Source organism: Geotrypetes seraphini, chromosome 8, assembly GCF_902459505.1.
Source record: "Geotrypetes seraphini chromosome 8, aGeoSer1.1, whole genome shotgun sequence".
NCBI lineage: Eukaryota > Metazoa > Chordata > Amphibia > Gymnophiona > Dermophiidae > Geotrypetes > Geotrypetes seraphini.
This window is the reverse complement of record NC_047091.1, coordinates 56061804-56079327: the sequence shown is the minus strand read 5'-3', so window position 1 is coordinate 56079327 and position 17524 is coordinate 56061804. Positions and strand designations below refer to the sequence as shown.

The 17524-nt window shown below is 46.3% G+C and overlaps 1 protein-coding gene across 1 annotated transcript in view; it reads left to right on the top strand.

Annotated features, from left to right (window-relative positions):
* The first annotated feature begins 321 nt into the window (after nucleotides 1-321).
* LOC117365422 (cytochrome P450 2F3-like) overlaps nucleotides 322-17524 on the top strand; it is a 64817-nt gene continuing 47614 nt past the window's right edge. Inside the window, exon 1 of the mRNA XM_033955863.1 lies at nucleotides 322-492. The gene's annotated coding sequence lies outside the window, so the exon portion shown is untranslated. The remainder of the gene's footprint in view (nucleotides 493-17524) is intronic.

Sequence of the window (17524 nt, the reverse complement as noted above, 5' to 3'; positions counted from 1 at the left end):
TTTACTAAGAATTTAAATATATAGGAGTAAACAAGTTCTGAGAAGCTGCCGTCTACTTTAAACTCTCTCCCCCTCCTCTACAAAACAAAAAGTCCATTGAATTTTTCAGAAATTTCTGTCATGTATTCCCAAAAGTTCTGTTGACACCCACATCAAAACTGTAGACTTGTCATCTAAAAGAAGTGGATAGTATTAGTAGTGTGTTGATGATGGCATTGAGGGTGTTACTTTTCAGACACTCCTTTCTCTTTAGGTTACAAAATGTTAAAAGGAGGGGTTGAGAAGGGTTATAGAGAGGCTTGATGCTCTGGTACAGTTAGAAAGGTGGCACCTGTTAGCAGACTCTCCCACTGATTCCACGCAGATAGATATGTGCATTCAGGACCTCAAGACACTCTGATGAGAAATTATAACAGAGCCATACAGTAATTTGCAGCATCGCTCAAGATCAATTTTGCTGCAGCCTATCAGACTTTCCGCCTTCTATTACAGGTAAGGACATGGGTTGTAATCACTTGAGTGCAGAAATGAGATGTTAATATGTCCTTGTGTTACTTCAGAAAGAGCTCCGGGGTTCTTCTTTCTGTCTTTGTTCCAAAGCTGCTGTACAGTAAATAAACTTCTCTTAAGCTGTAGCTGTTAAATGAAAGGAAACTAATGCAGAGAAATTTTCTCAGTTGAGAAAGACCCATATCATTTATTGGACAACTCCTATTGTGTGCTTTTCAGAGCATACAACAGGTGTAACATGAAGGCTTCCCAGATTAGACCCTGACACGGAGATAATCCAAGGAAACAATTATTTGCGAGATGGTTTTTCTAGGCGGTTTCAAGTTGTTTTGGAGAAAGCAGATTTTCAGTTGTTTGGAAACTGGGAGTAAATAAAACCACATACAATCAACTCAAAAGAACTGATGGTTTATTTATTTATTTTATATTTTAACCATTTATAACCTAGCTGAGCTATTCTAGGTGGAAAGTTAAGAAAATGAATATAAATTCATAATATTGCATAGGGCTATTGGATGCTTTTAAAGCACTGTCAAACTGGACACAAGGTCATAAATACAAAGCTACTGCCATTAGCACATTTTTCAATTTTTTTAAAAAAGAGGTAATATTGAAATGATCATGAATAATAATAATAATATAAAAATAGGCAGAGAAATGTGTGATTTGATTAATGCCCCTTTACTATGGATCATAGAGGGCAGGTGGGCTGGGGATTGGGAAAAGGAAAAGTATGCACAGCAACTGCATTTTCAGATTTTTATATCTACGGGGGGTTATTGAAAAGTTCTCAGCCCAACCAAGAAGAGTCATGAACAAGTTGTATTCCACACTTTTCTTGACACTTTTCGTTTGAGTGAGGTAAGTGTATCTAGCAAATGGGCACAAGTATTGGAAAACCAAGTCATTATGACATCACAATACGAGTTCTCAGCCCAACCAAGAAGAGAATGATGTGGAGCCATGAAACATACAAGTTATTCTACACTTTTTTTTTACACTTTTCGTTTCATCAATGATTTGAAATGAAATGAAAAGTGTCAAGAAAAGGGTGGAATAACTTGTAAGTTTCATGGTTTATTTACTTATTTATTTGGTTTTATATCCCGTCCTCCCCATAGAGCTCAGAATGGGTTACAGTTTTAAATCATAGTTTTCCGATATATAGATACATTGATAGCCTTACAACAAACATTACATAGGTTTAAGCCCATTACATTAATGGGTGCCAGAATAGATGTGTAAACTTTTAGCACAATGGGGCGCTGAGGCGTTTCTTTCTCTTTCTTTCTGTCTGTCTGTCTTTCTTTCTCTCTCCCTGCCCCTTTCTTACTGTCTGTCTTTCTTTCTGTTTCTCTCCCTGGCCCCCTGTCTGTCTGTCTCTGTCTTTCTTTCTGTCTCTCTCCCTGCCCTCTTTCTTTCTTTCTGTCTGTCTTTCTTTCTTTCTGTCTCTCTCCCTGGACCCCTGTCTGTCTGCCTCTGTCTTTCTTTCTGTCTGTCTCTCCCTGATGCCCTGTCTTTCTTTCTTTCTGTCTCTCTCCCTGGCCCCCTGTCTGTCTGTCTCTGTCAAAACTTACGCAGTAATATATCTTCCACTCAGTGATTCTTGGGCTTGCTCAGTTGTGGGGAGCAGCTGATTAATTTGAACCATAAGCACAAAAGTCTAAAAATTATCTTGTTGCTTGTTCTTATTTTTGTTATTTCTAAATAACATTTCATAAAAGTTTATTTGTATACTGCAACACCTCGCAGTTCAATTTGGTTAACAATAAAGTGTAAAAAGAAAAAAAAAAAAAAACCTGTACATAAATAGATACAACTAAACAGATACAAATTTTCTAAACAAGAGAGACTTAAGGAGAGTGTTTGGTGCAGTGGTTAAAGCCACAGCCTCAGTACCCAGCGGTTACCCTGAGTTTGTGAGTTCAAATCCCACACTGCTCCTTCTGATCCTGGGCAAGTCACTTAATCCACCATTGCCCAGGTACATTAGATAGCATGTGAGCCCACCAAGACAGATAGGGAAAAATGCTTGAGTACCTGAATGTAAACCATGTGGAGGGGCATAATCAAAAGAAATATTTAAGTCCATTTTTTGCCTAAGTCACTAGTAGCCCAAAGTCAGCTAAGGAAAATGTCCATTTCTGAAAAATACGTCTAAAATATATATTTTTTTGAAAATCATTTAGTTGGACGACCAGTCGTTTGATCGTCCAGACAGCTAAGTCGTCTATCGTTATACTCCATTCTCATCCAAAAATTCATCCAAATCAAAAACACCCAGAACAAGACCTTTTGGACGTGGGTGGGGGCAGCAAAGTGATGGACTGGACACCCAAACATTGCACCAGAGTAGTGGGGTACCTTACAGGGCACTGCTGTGAACTTCACAAAAAGGTGCCACATACACATGACTAGACTACTGCAACTCCCTATTCAATGGCATCACTGCAAGAGATCTAAAACGCCTCCAAAAAGTCCAGAACTCAGCAATTAGACTCCTATACAACCTCAGCTACCATGACCACATTACTCCAGCGCTCTATGCAGCTCACTGGTTACCAGTCAAAAAGCAATGCATCTTCAAAGCCCTGGTCATGACACACAAGAGATTCTACCAAAAAAACCCCAGCCTACATAGCATCCAAGCTACGCCTAACTGCCCCCTTCGCTCCAAAGCAGAACAAAGAGTCAGCATTCCCGCAGAGAGATCCCTCCAAATGAGTACAGCGTACAAAAGATCCTACAGCCATTTCCTTCTTCAGCTATGGAACCGACTACCCACACAGACCAGGTCACTAGACTCACTAATGACCTTCCGCAGAGCAGTAAAGACTTTCCTCTTCCACCAATCGGGCCATTAAAAACTGCCTCCTCAATATACTTCTCCTAGTACTCTTCGCTATGACCAGTCTGGTCTCTAGAATAAGCTCTGTTATTGTCTACTGTAATCAATTTTTTTGTCATGACTAGTCTGTTTTCAAATGATTGTGAATGTCTACTTGTAACCCATTCTGAGCTTCTGGGAGAACGGGATAGAAATCGAAATAAATAAATACACATCTCACCACAACAACCTTATAGTCATGTGATCTCCCCAAAACACCCCCTCCAAACCTACTAGGCCCACCTCAAATCTACTAGGCCCACCTGTTTACCACCCCAATAGCCTTTATGGCTGAAGGTGCCACTTATATGGCAGTATATAAGGAATTGGGAGAGTTTTGGGGGGTACACATGTTTCCATTGCATGCAGTGGTTAGAGTGGCTTATGGGCCTGGGTCCTCCTCTCCATGGTTCACTAGCCCACCCAACAGACCACTTAAGCAACCTCTGTGCAGCTCTACTAGGCTTTCCTATGCCAGGCTGCCAGGTGCTGATGGTCTGGAGGCAGATATATGACATTTTTATTATGATTTTTATGGCGGTGTGTGTTTGTGTGTGTGTGTGGGGGGGGTCAGTGATCACTGGGGGAGTGTGTAGGGGGCTGTACTTTGCCCCTGCAGTGGTTATCTGGTCACTTTGGATACCTTCTTGTGACTTAGACCTGGTTTTAGATGGCCTAAGTCTCAACGTCCAAGTTTCATCTAGGCAGTGTTGTTGAACTTTCGGTTATATATGCAGTATGACCAAGTCTAGGATGGTCCACATCCTGCCCAAATCCCGCCCTTGCCACTCCTCCTGAAACGGCCCTTTTAGCTCTGACCATACTGCAGCACTGTGAAGGCCTAAGTCATTTTTAGATATGTCTAAAACCCAGTTCGATTATTGGCACTTTGTCAACTTGTCTCACTGATCATCCAAGTGCCGATTTAGGCCGTTTTTTAGATGTATTTCCATTTTGATTATGAGCCCCTTAGGCTATAAGTGGTCTATAAATAATTAAATAAAGTTAAGTAATTTCCTAAAGTGCAAATAAGAAGAGGAATTAGCTAAAATAGGCTCCATCGTCATTTTCTTCTTGGTTGGGCTGAGAACTTTTCAGTGGCCTCTCATAAGTGCCAGCACCTACCTAATATCTTTGTCAATGCAGGTACCCACTATAGGGTTAACTTGCACCCTTCCACTGCCACTTGTGTGGAGCTCTCATTTTTAAAAGGCAGAGTCTGAATTTGAACTCCAGTAGATGCAAACTAACCACAGTGCTTCAAGCCCCAGGGGCAGAAATAAAATAAATCCGCTTGATATTCAGTGCTATTTAACCAGTCAGAAATGGCTTTTGACCAGCTAAATAGTGCTAAGCTGGATAACCATGAATATTCAGCAGAAGATAGTCACTGAATATTCATAGGCAGGGGCTAGCCAAGTTACAGGCTGTCATGCAACATTGCCAGTTAGCGCCAATATTCATTGGCTGACCACCTAAGTTTTGCAGCCAGAATGTTTTTTTTATTTTATTTAGTCAGCAATGATAATTGAAAGCGTCATTAAAAACCAATTAAACATTTTAAAAATTAATTAGCCGGTAGGTACCTGCTAAGCACCAATATCTGTATTCCCTCCAGCTGAGCACAGTGTATTGATGCACCTTCTTGTCCAGTTTGTCTGTCTTGACTAGATTGTAAGCTCTTTTGAGCAAGGACTGTATCTTCTGTGTTTTGATGTACAGCGCTGTATTTGTCTAGTAGCGCTATAGAAATGATTAGTAGTAGTAGTACATAGATCCACCTAAATAGCAGGTCTACCTTTGGCCACTATAACTTAGCTGGTGAGCCAATGAATACTGGCTTGACCAGCTATGTCAAATGCGGCTAAAAATAAACCAGAAATTCAATGCCAGTTGCCAGATATGGCCTGACATTGAATTTCCGAATTTGCCGCCAACCTCAGGAGTCAGCCTGGCTAACTCCCATGATCTGAATATCAACCCCATTTTTGTTTTGCTCGAGTGTTGTTCACCCACGTATCTGCCCTCAGCCCCATAGTGCAGGAATTTAAGGAGTTTTTCACGCATTCCATAATTAACCTTTGACAAGTGGAGTGCAAACACATTGTGGTCTCACATTACCTTTGGGAATTAGTGTGACCACTGACAACAACATTTGTGCCAAAAAAAAAAAACAAAGCACATGGCAGTGTTGGCAACATCTCCTAGTTGTCCTTCCTTGCTCTCAGCCATCTCTGCTCCTTTGATGTAATACAATGCAGGAGGCAGGCCAGAATGCTGGCCAGTTCAGCTCTCATAGTTCTTCAACAAACACCTGCAATTAATTGATATTCCTTAAATAAAGAATGACTAACTCCTCCTTCTGTTAAACTGCGCTGATTTCAATTACAATTCTTTCACAATAACTGCTTTTATGTAAAGGTTAAGCCATACCACCTGTAATGTAGATAATTCACTACTAATATTTTATAACCATAGACTCCACATAAACCACCGTAGAACCAAAACCAAGATTAGGAAAAAGAAAAAAAAATGGGAGAAAAAGACCTCAGATATGCTTCATGGGTCTAAAGAAAACTCCCATTTTCTTCCCAGCATTCTTCCTTTCAATGATTTCAATACTAGATTCAGTAATTTTATTTTAAAAAGTCAGTATTTCAGTGAACACAAAACATCATACAGATGATTGTCAGTTATTAAACACATCGAACAGTCCCCAAATCACATAACGACTTAACTTGCAATATTTTCGGTCACCTCCAACTTTAAGAACATAAGAATTGCCATACTGGGACAGACTGAAGGTCCATCAAACCCAGTATCCTGTTTCCAACAGTGGCCAACCCAGATCCCACGTACCTAACTAGATCCCAAGTAGTAAAACAGATTTTATGCTGCTTGTCCTAGGAATAAGCAGTGGATTTCCCCAAGCCATCTCAATAATGGTCTATGGACTTCTCTTTTAAGAAATTATTCAAGTCTTTTTTTAAACCCCACTACGCTAACTGATTTCACCACATTCTCCGGCAACAAATTCCAGAGTTTAATTATTTTTATTTATTTATTTATACCCAGCCTTTCCCAAGACGGGTCACAATGAAGTACATACACAAGCAGAATCTATATAATAAAACCGTAGGCGGCGCATGCGCAGTCTTATCAGCGTGCTTCCATGATCCATATGTCCGTGGCCGCCAAGACTGCAGCATGCCCCGCGCTTACTACGGCCCCACGCGCAGCTGAGTTCGGCACGGCGGTTTCCCCAGATAGGGGAAGCCGAAAAACTCAATCCCGCCTCATGGTCCTGCCGCCGCTCACGAATTCCCCCCCCCCCAATCCTCCTGCAACAGCCGCTACCGCTCCTGTTCAAAGCGGCCTGCTGAGGTTCGCGGCCGCTGTAACAAACCTCGCAGGCCGCTCTCCACATGGTAGCACGTTCCCTCTGACGCAATCGCGTCAGAGGGAACATGCTACCGAGTTGGAGAGCGGCCTGCGAGGTTCGTTACAGCGGCCGCGAACCTCAGCAGGCCGCTTTGAACAGGAGCGGTTGCGGGAGGGGGGGGAGTTTTAACAGGAGGAGTCGACGAAAAAAACCTTCAGCCGCAGCAGGCCAGCACACGGGAAGGGAAGGGGGAGGGGCCGAACGGAGCAGGGCAGCTCAAGGTAAGAAGGGAATGGGGGATGGGGGAAAATGTTTCTACTACTCAGCAGGGACCTGGAGGGGAAGGGAAAACCGCTGCTGCTTCTGCAAAGGAAAGTGGTGGTAGGGGAGAGAAGGGAATGGGGGGTGGGTGGGGGAAAATGCTGCTACTACTTCTCAGAGATCTGGAGGGGAAGGGAAATATCACAGCTGCTTCTGCAAAATAAAGTGGGGGGGGGAGAGAAGGGAATGGGGGGTGGGGGAAAATGCTGCTACTGCTTCAGCAAGGACCTGGAGGGAAAGAGAAATACCGCTGCTGCTTCTGCAAAGGAAAGTGGGGGGGGGGGAGAGAAGGGAATGGGGGGTGGGTGGGGGGAAATGCTGCTACTACTTCACAGGGATCTGGAGGGGAAGGGAAATAGCACTGCTGCTTCTGCAAAGGAAAGTGGGGGGGGGGGGAGAGACACAGAAAGAAATACAGACAGACAAAGGAGGCTAGGGAGAGAGACAGACAGAAATAAAGACAGACGGGACCAGAGAGACACAGAAATAAAGACAGACAGGCAAAGGGTGCCAGGGAGAGAGAGAAAAAAATTGCAGGAGGGAGAAAGAAAGGAAGAAAGAAACAGGAGCAGGGAGAGAGACATAAAGAAAGAAAGACAGACAGCCATATATTCTAGCACCCGTTAATGTAACGGGCTTAAACACTAGTCACATATATTACAACAAATAGAACATCAATAAAACATAACAATGATAATGTAAAGCCTCCTGAAATTACAAAAGAGTCTACCAGTGCCTCGCATCAAAAAACTATAGATCAAGTCCTATAGTTCATCTTACAGAAGATGTGTTTCTTCAATATTTTCTTAAAAATTACACATTGTGTGAAGAAATATTTTCTTTGGTTTGTCTTAAATCTACTTAGTAGTTTCATCGAATGCCCCCTAGTCCTAGTATTTTGGGAAAAAGTGAACAAGCGATTCACATCTACCCTTTCTACTCTACTCAGTATTTTATAGACCGCTATCATATCACCCCTGAGCCATCTCTTCTCCAAGCTGAAGAGCCCTAGCCGCTTTAGCCTTTCACATTGAAAGATGAGCAATGCGGTATATATCATTCAATGCAAAAAGTGCAAAGGAGGGTGCTACATTGATGAAACAGGCCAAATGCTAAAGATTAGGATCAACTTACACAGATATCATATTAAAAATGACAATGCCAACTAGGATGTTACTTCTGTCAGACAGCACTTTGGAAAAACTGACTACTGCCCCAATGATTTTATAGTAACAATAGTGAAAGGAAAATTTAAGTTAATCCAAGTACATAAGACTTTTGAAATCAAAATGATAAAATATTTTGATACCCACTGGACAGGACTCAACAAGAACCCTGGCTTTCTTTCCCACTATAGAGAAACTTAAACGACTTTGACACCTCTCTGTCTCCTACTTAACAAAGACCTTGGCTTTTTTCCCATTGCAAAGGAATTCAAACAGTTTTGTCTCCCATATGCTAAGTGTTGTTCTGTATTTTTCATTTTATGACACAAAATGTTCTTGGAGTTTTTGGCCAATGACTGAGAGTATTTCCTGGGTTTAGGTCCGCCATAAGATTTATCTTGGCAGCCTCCCATCTTGCTGAGGTTTTTTTCTTCCATTTATACAAACAAAAAAATTATAGATTGTTAGCTAGTAACAACAAGACACTGAATTCATTGAGTCTTTTGTGGTTCTACTGTGTATGTGTATAGAAGTATCGCTCTGTCTCATACTTAACAAAGGGCTAAATCCACTAAGCAAACCAATTATGTACCGATCGGTTTGCGACCCCTTAGCGACCAAATTTCCTCCGGCCTGATTCACTAACCTCTCCTGCGATCCGCTTCCAATCTGTGCATGCAAATGAGGGGAACTGCATGCAAACTAGGTAGCGACGCGATTCACTAAACAAATTTCACAATCCGACTAGGCTAGCCGATCAACTCCAAAAGCAACTGCTGGGGACCAATCGTTCAGTGGTTATCGACTGCATATCCTGCTCTCTGCCCCGAAGTCCTGCTCTCTGCCCCGAAGTCCTGCCGCCCTGCACTGCCCCGAATCTTCCCGAAGTCCTGATGCCCTTCCCCGCCCTGTGAGCCCATGGTTAAAACTCGCGAGTTTAAAAGCAGGTTAAAACCATGGGCTCACAGGGTTCAAAACTACTAAAAAAAAAAAAAGTTTAAAAAAAAAAGATCATGGGTCCGATGGACCAAAAGTTGGGAGCAGGAGGGTACTTGGTCCTTCCTGCTCCTTAGGCTCACCAACCCCTCAGCTGGGCACGGCCAGGCCAGCACTCCCCCTCTGACATCCCCCCTCCCCGACATCCAAGTTGGGAGCAGGAGGGGTGCTCAGTCCCTCCTGCTCCTTAAGCCCACCAACCCTTCCCCGGCCGGGCCCAGCCCTGCCTGACCCAGCCCCTCCTACCTCCAAGTTTGGAGCAGTCCCTCCTGCTCCACCGGGTCTAGCGATGTGTCTGCCTGGGCCTTAGGCCCTGCCCCGGTGCATCATGCGATGCACAGGGAGGAGCCTCAGGCCCTGATTGGCTCAGGCCCAGGCCCCTCCCAAGGGGGGAGGAACCCGAGGCGCTTCAGCCAATCAAGGCCTTAGGCCCCTCCCTGTGCATCAGATAATGCGCTGGGGCATAGCCTAAGGCTGCTATTGCAGCGGCCTGCGAGGGTGCAGGAGCAGGAGGACTTTGCGCTTCCTCCTGCTCCCGAAGATTGAAGCATAGGAGCAGGAGGGACCGGGCACCCTCTCCTGCTCCCTACAATTTAAAAGGTACGTGGGGCAGGTGGGCCAGGCCCGGCCTGGGGTGGGCTGGTCATGGGTAAGGCGGTGGGGATGGTCGGGGTTAAATGGGGGGGGGGTTGGGCCAGGCCAGGGTGTCAGGCTACTGCAGATTCTCCTGCCTGCCCTGCCCCGATCTCTCCTGCCTGCTCGCCCTGACTCTCCTGCTCTCTGCCGCCTTTGCCCTGCAGTGCAGGCCCGCTTTAAAACCAGGGAACGGCAACAGGGACCAGGAGAGTCCAGCGAGCAGGCAAGGGAGATCAGAGCAGGGCAGACAGGAGAGATCGGGGCCTGGTGGGGTGGGGGGGAGGCAGGGCCTGTGTGTCGGGCTGGTGTAGGCTTTCCTGTCTGCCCCAATCTCTCTTGCCTGCTCGCCGGACTCTCCTGCTCTCTGCCGCCATTCCCCACAGTGCAGGCCCACTTTAAAACCACAGGCTTGCACTGCAGGGAACAGCGGCAGAGAGCAGGAGAGTCCGGGAGCAGGCAAGAGAGATCTGGGCAGGCAGGAGAGATCGGGCTGAGCCCTGACAGCAGTGACAGGAGGATGCTTCTCCTGTCACTCCTGTCAGGGTGTACGCATGAGCGGGGATCACTCTGGCCTAGTAGGGGGCGTGTTAACGATCATCCCCATTTGCACGCAGGCCTTTACTGAATTGGTCGGCCAGCATGCAAATGGAAATGGATCACACACGGTTTGGAAGTTTAGTGAATCCTGTCCAAAGACCTTGGCTTTCTTTCCCACTACAAAGGAATTCAAACTGTTTTATCACCTCTTTGTCTCCCACTACCTCTGGAAATCCTTTCATGTTTACCTTATAAAGGGCTAGATTCACAAAGCAAATCGATCGTGTACCGATCGGTTTGCGACCCATTAGCGACCCCAGCCCGATTCACTTACCTCTCTGCCGAACATCCTCCGATCCGTGAATGCAAATGAGGGCAATGGCATGCAAAGTAGGCAGGGATGCGATTCACTAAACAAAACCCTGCAACACCAACTGGGCTGGCTGATCAAAAAAAAAAACAAACGACTGCTGAGGACCGGTCGCTAAAGCCCTTTCCGGCTGACCTGCCTTCTGACGCCCTGCTCTCTGCTCTGTCAGCCCCTATCATGCAGTCCCAAACGCGCCTGCCTGCCTTCCCCGAACACGCTGCCTGTCTTCCCCGAATGTGCCTGCCTTCCTGCCCCTAACACGCTGCCTGCCTTCCTGCCCTGAACACGCTGCCTGCCTTCCTACCCCGAACACGCTGCCTGCGTGCCCCAAACATGCTGCCTGCCTGTCTCCCTTCCCCGCACTGCAAACCTATGGTTTTAACCCGCGGCCCTGAGGTCCAGTGCATGCGCAGACCATCTACAGATGGAAATCAAAAATAAGCTTTTTATTTCTACTCACACCTACTTATTGTGGCTGATACAAATCATTTGGAATTATTGACATATTCTCTGCATTTTGTGACACCCTGGTAGCTAGGGTGGTCACAGTGGCTTATGGGTTCTAGAACTCCAGGTCCCAGAATGCTTTGTGTTTTACTGTGCCAGAGAAGATGGCATGCTGGGAAGCCAGGAGTTGGAAGTCCATATGGGAAAGAATAGGGGTAGCCCCTTGAACTCTCTATAAAGTAGAGCTCTGAGGATTACCAATAACTCTCCCATAGAATCCTTGTAAGCAGCTGGGTTCTAGGAGCAGGAAAGGGGAAGAGTTCAGTCCCTGGGGAGCTAGGAGAAAAGCTGGCCTGGAATATAGGGATTCCCTGGGGAGGCAGACTGCAGCTAGGGTCCCTAAGAGCTGGATCCTGTACCCATTCCAGTCCAAAGCCTCCAAATATCCCTGATCTTACCTGGAACCATGTGAGAGTATTTTGATACAGCAGAAAATATTTTTATTTTAGAGGAATTTTTTGTAATAAATTCCCTGGCCAGCAAAAAGCTTCCAGTTAGGCAAGCTTTACTTTTCTTTGGAAGCTTGATTGGATTAGGGACTACAAATTGAGGTACAGTGTTCCCCTGGTCGTTCGCGGTCGGCCGTTCACAGTCCCGGTCATTTGCGGTATTTTCCGACTGCGAACCGCCAACACGGAGAGGGCAGCAGGAGAGAAAGGAGAGAGCAGCCGGAGCACCGCGAGTGCAGGAAATCACTTGTGGTACGCTCTGACCGCCTCTTCCTGCACTAAGTCGGGCCTTATCCAATCAGGAGCTGCTTTGACTCGCAGCTCCTGATTGGATAAGGCCCAACTTAGTGCAGGAAGAGGCGATCGGAGCGTACCGCGAGTGATTTCCTGCACTTGCGGCGCTCCGGCTGCTCTCCTCATGCCCTCTTCAGGTTTCCCCATGAAAAACTGTATTCGCGGTTTCTTGAGATTCGCGGGGGTTCCTGGAACGGAACCCCGCGAATATTGGGGTAGTACTGTAGTCCTAAAGAGATGCCTGAGGTTAGGCTGGCTAGTGAGAGCCTCATAAAGGGTCCTTTTATTAAGGCACGCTAAAGATTAGCACACGCTAAATGCTAAGGCATCCATTATATTCTATGGGCACCTTAGCATTTAGCACGTGCTAATCTTCAGTGCACGCTAAATCGATTAGCGCACCTTAATAAAAGGACCACATAGTGCACCAGTCCCTTGAATGAACTGGATTTAAAGAAGCTGGTGAGCTTCCGGTTTGGGAGATGTTTTATTGATTTTTGGTGAGCTGGAGAAACTTTTGTCACAGTACCAGAATCTGAAGGACTCACCTTTTCTGGACTAACTTGTTTGGTGTAAAAAATTGAGTAAGCACAGCCTGCCCATAAATTAAGGCAATCCCATGGACAGATTCACCAGAACAGTTTCACAATTTAAATCCACTTAAGTGACTTCAGCCCTTAAATGCTCTCTGTTGGGACACTCTGACTTCTTGGTCTTTAAGAAATTCTTAAGAATCTCACATTTGAGCAACTATTTGCTTTGCATCATGACTTAAATTTTGCTCTCTCTCTACTGTTTTGGACTATAAACGAAGCTCTATAAATTCGTCCCAATGCATCCTTAGCAGTACAGTTTAGGGCCACTGCTATTTTCCTGCTTTATTCCCTTCACTGTGCCACCGAGGATCATTTGTGTATATTCCATGTTTTTTAAAATTCTACTTCATTGATTATAATGACTATTCGATTGTATCTTTTTTGTATGTGCACCGCATAAATAGCCTATCAGGTTAATAAATGGAATATACTGGGGTTTTTTGTCTCCACCACTTCCTCCTTAGAGAATTCCTGGTGTCTACACCTGCCTTTCCTTTTCTGTGAAAAAAAAAGGTGTTCATGGTGTTGTTCCCGTGCCTTGTCTCCTGGAGCCTCACATCATGACGTCCCTAATTTTATTTATTTATTTTTAGTATTTATAGCTTAAGTGGTTTTATAACATCTTTCCCACAAAAAAGGTTTTGCTTCTTGTGTCTTAACATCTTTCATACCATACATTCTCAGAGCAACAGACTATACTGTGGGAGATCATATCTGTTACTTCAAAAATTCATTGTTCCCAGTGTTTTATCGGGGGGGGGGGGGTATTATTGTTGGGTTTTTAAAAAAATATCTGTTGCTCCAAAAATTCATTGTTCTCAACCTTTGTGGAGAGTTTATTGGGGTTTCAAAAAAGAAAAAAATTATTATAGTCTTTTCATTATTTTTTAGAGTTTTCCCCAGAAATAAAAAGAATACTTTTTGTCTGCAGTTCTCAATATCTCAATACCTCTCCTCTATGGTATACCCGTAGGTTCATCCGTGGTCTCTGAAGTAAAAGGCTGTTAACTTTTCTTCATTGGGAGTGTCCGATGTGATGGAGAGAAAATACCCAAATATAAAAATAAAAACCAAAAATATTACATTGTATATTCCAAAACAAATAACTTTTTATTATTCTAGTAATTAGTATTATAGCAGTATTTGTCAAATCAGAAATAAATCAGTTTGGACATATACAATGGAGAGAAAATACCCCATACCAACAGTGCCGGCATCTTTCTGTAAGCATGGCATAGTCTCTCTAAAGAGACTGCCAGAGCACAGGGATTTTATACAAAAAGTATTTCTTTTCTCAGATTCTTCCCCTGGCTGGGAATATGTATCACCCTATTGGATAATCCAAATGACTATCTAACTCCCTCTCCTAGTCCACGCCTCCATTCTTCCCTGGAGGGCCCTGGACAAGCATAGCATCTAGAACTTTCTTCTTCTTGAAGTTTCCATTCTTCACACGGGTACAGCATCACGTTATCAGTTCTTAGGTTCCCGGATGGAGCGTTTTTGTTGACTTGCATTTTCCTTTCAGCCTGTTCATTGTCTTTTCCAGCACTGGTTACCGTATTTTCACATAGATAACACGCACCCGTGTAAAACGCGCACACGGGTATAGCGCGCGAAAAACACAAATTTATGTACAGAAATTTTTATATACCGCGCACACCCGTATACCGCGCATGCTGCCCGACTCTCCCGTCGCCGCCCGACTCTCCTTTCGCCCGCCCCGACTCTCCTCTGGCCACCCCGACTCTCCTCTCCCCCTTGAAGTCCTGTCCCCACCCTGAAAGCCTGATGCCCCCCCGACGTCCGATTCACCCCCCCACAGGACCGCTCGCACTCCCACCCCTAAGGACCGCTCGCACGCACCCGCACCCCCACCCCGAAGGACCGCTCGCACGCACTCCCACCCACACTCGCACCCCCACAGCCTCCCGACCCCCCCCCCCCCATCATGTAGAAGCTCCTACCGGTGTCCTGCTGCTTCCTCTTGGCGGTCCCGACTCCCCGACACGATCGGGGCAAGAAGGAGCTCAAGCCCTCTTGCCCCAGCCAACCGCAGCACCCCCGACACGATCGGGGCAAGAGGGAGCTCAAGACCTCTTGCCCCGCCGACTCCCCAACTCCCCGACAATATCGGGCCAGGAGGGAGCCCAAGTCCTCCTGGCCCTGGCGCCCCCCCCCCTCCCCGCTAGTTGTTCGGGCCAGGAGGGAGCCCAAACCCTCCTGGCCACGATGACCCCCTACCCCCACCCCGCACTACATTACGGGCAGGAGGGATCCCAGGCCCTCCTGCCCTCGACGCAAACCCCCCTCCCCCCAACGACCGTCCCCCCCAAGAACCTCCGACCGCCCCCCCAGCCGACCCGCGACCCCCTGGCCGACCCCCCACGACACCACCACCCCCCTTCCCCGTACCTTTGTGTAGTTGGCCGGACAGACGGGAGTCAAACTCGCCTGTCCGACAGGCAGCCAATGACGGAATGAGGCCGGATTGGCCCATCCATCTCAAAGCTCCGCCTACTGGTGGGGCCTAAGACGCCTGGGCCAATCAGAATAGGCCCTGGAGCCTTAGGTCCCTCCTGGGGGGCGGGGCCTTGGGCACATGGTCGGGTTGAGCTCCCTCTTGCCCCGATCGTGTCGGGTGTCGGGACCGCCAAGAGGAAGCAGCAGGACACTGGTAGGAGCTTCTACATGATGGGGGGGGGTCGGGAGGCTGTGGGGGTGTGAGCGGTCCTTCGGGGTGGGGATGTTGGTGCGTGCGAGCAGTCCTTCGGGGTGGGGGTGCGAGCGGTCCTGCGGGGGGGTGAATCGGACATCGGGGGGGGAACTATGTAAAAAAAATTTTGTACAACGCGCTCACGCGTATACTGTGCAATGTTATGCACGGTTTGTAAAAACACGTATAACGCGCGCTTTATATGCGTGAAAATACGGTAGTGTCCTTGAGAAACTCTTCACAGCAAGAAATCTACACACTCACATGCCACACATTAGCATCTCAGCATCTGAACTGAAACCAGTTTGCACAAGCCCGTGACTAACAACTTCAGCAAAATATAGGAATAGGTCTCACAACCTGTAAAAGTCTCCCATAGGCTCCTGTCATCCAAAGTCCTCTATTATGGTCCAGAAATGGCTGAAATGCTCTTCAAATCCTGTAAATTGATTAATTTCAATCTTGCCTACTTGATATAGTAACTGCAAAAAATCTCTTAAGTGAGTTACTCAGATCTCATAGATGGAATTTGCAATTGTTGACAATCCAAAATAAAGTGTGTTTTAAAAAATATATCCTTGAAATGTAGAATCAATATTACTTTTTAATGTTTAATACCCAGCAGGCCAAGATGGTTTACAAAATGAGTAGTATGTGTAGTCTTTTGGTGTCCTTAGAGCTTTCTTGTCTTCACACTGCGGCTCTTTACACAAAAAAGGTTGAAGACCTTTGTCATATGACTTTTTAATCATTTTTATTTCTTGTATACTGCTACCTCTGAATAACCTCAAGCCTATTTCTACTCTTTTTGATAAATGGCCTCCCAGTATCCTAGGTGAAGCCTCACCAATAATCTATATAGGGGCACTACTATTTCCTCTTTTCTTGAATCTCTCTCACTAAGCAGTCTAGCATCATACCGACTCTGATGACAACTGACTTATCATACAATTTTACTACCCTGAGATCATCAGACACTATCCAAGTTTCCAAGTTTATTAAAAATTTGATCTACCGCCTAATCAGGCTTCTAGGCGGTGTACATAAATAAAAAGCATAAAGTACATATATTTAGATTAAATTAATAAAATCAGGTGTTGCATAAACTAGGGGTGTCAATTGTTGGTCCTCGAGGGCCCAATCCAGTTGGGTTTTCAGGATTTCCCCAATGAATATGCATGAGATCTATTTGCTTGCATTACTTCCATTGTATGCCAGGGGTGTCAAAATCCCTCCTCAAGGGCCGCAATCCAGTTGAGTTTTCAGGATTTCCCCAATGAATATGCATGAGATCTATTAGCATACAATGAAAGCAGTGCATGCAAATAGATCTCATGCATATTCATTGGGGAGGGTTGCCAACTCCCTCCTGCCATGTTACCCCCCTGATCTTGTCTGGCCGGGCCCGGCCCAACCCACTTCCCTCCCTGTTTCTAAATTAAAAGTCATGCGGCTGGGCCGGGCCCACCCACCTATAAACAAACTGCAGGAGGGATGCCAACTCCCTCCTGCCACCCCCCTGGACACCCCCTACCCATTCCAAGCCCCCTTGCCACCCCCTCCCCGTACCTTTAACGGAGCAGGAGGGATGCTCTACCCCTCCTGCTCCAGTGACTCCAGCAATGACTCTGAGGCCTTAGGCCCCGCCCCATTGCATCATGTGATGCGTGGGGAGGAGCATAAGGCCCTGATTGGCTCAGGCTCCCACCTTGGGAGGGGCCTGGGGCGTCTGAGCCAATCATGGACTTCCTTAGGGCTGAGCCTTAGGAAGTCCCTGATTGGCTATTGCTTTGACCAATCAGGGACTTTCTTAGGCTCAGCCCTAAGGAAGTCCCCAATTGGCTCAGGCACCCCGGCCCCTCCCAAGGTAGGAGCCTGAGCCAATCAGGGCCTTAGGTCCCACCCCATGCATGGCATGATGCTTCGGAGTGGGACCTAAAGCCTCAGAGTCATCGCTGGAGTCAATAGAGCAGGAAGGGATGAGCATCCCTTCCTGCTCCGTTAAAGGTATGGGGAGGGGGGGTGGCAAGGGGGCTTGGAATGGGTAGGGGTGTTCGGGGGAGGTGGCAGGAGGGAGTTGACATCCCTCCTGCAGTTTGTTTATGGGTGGGTGGGTGGGCCCGGCTCGGCCTGGCCTCATGACTTTTAATTCAGAAA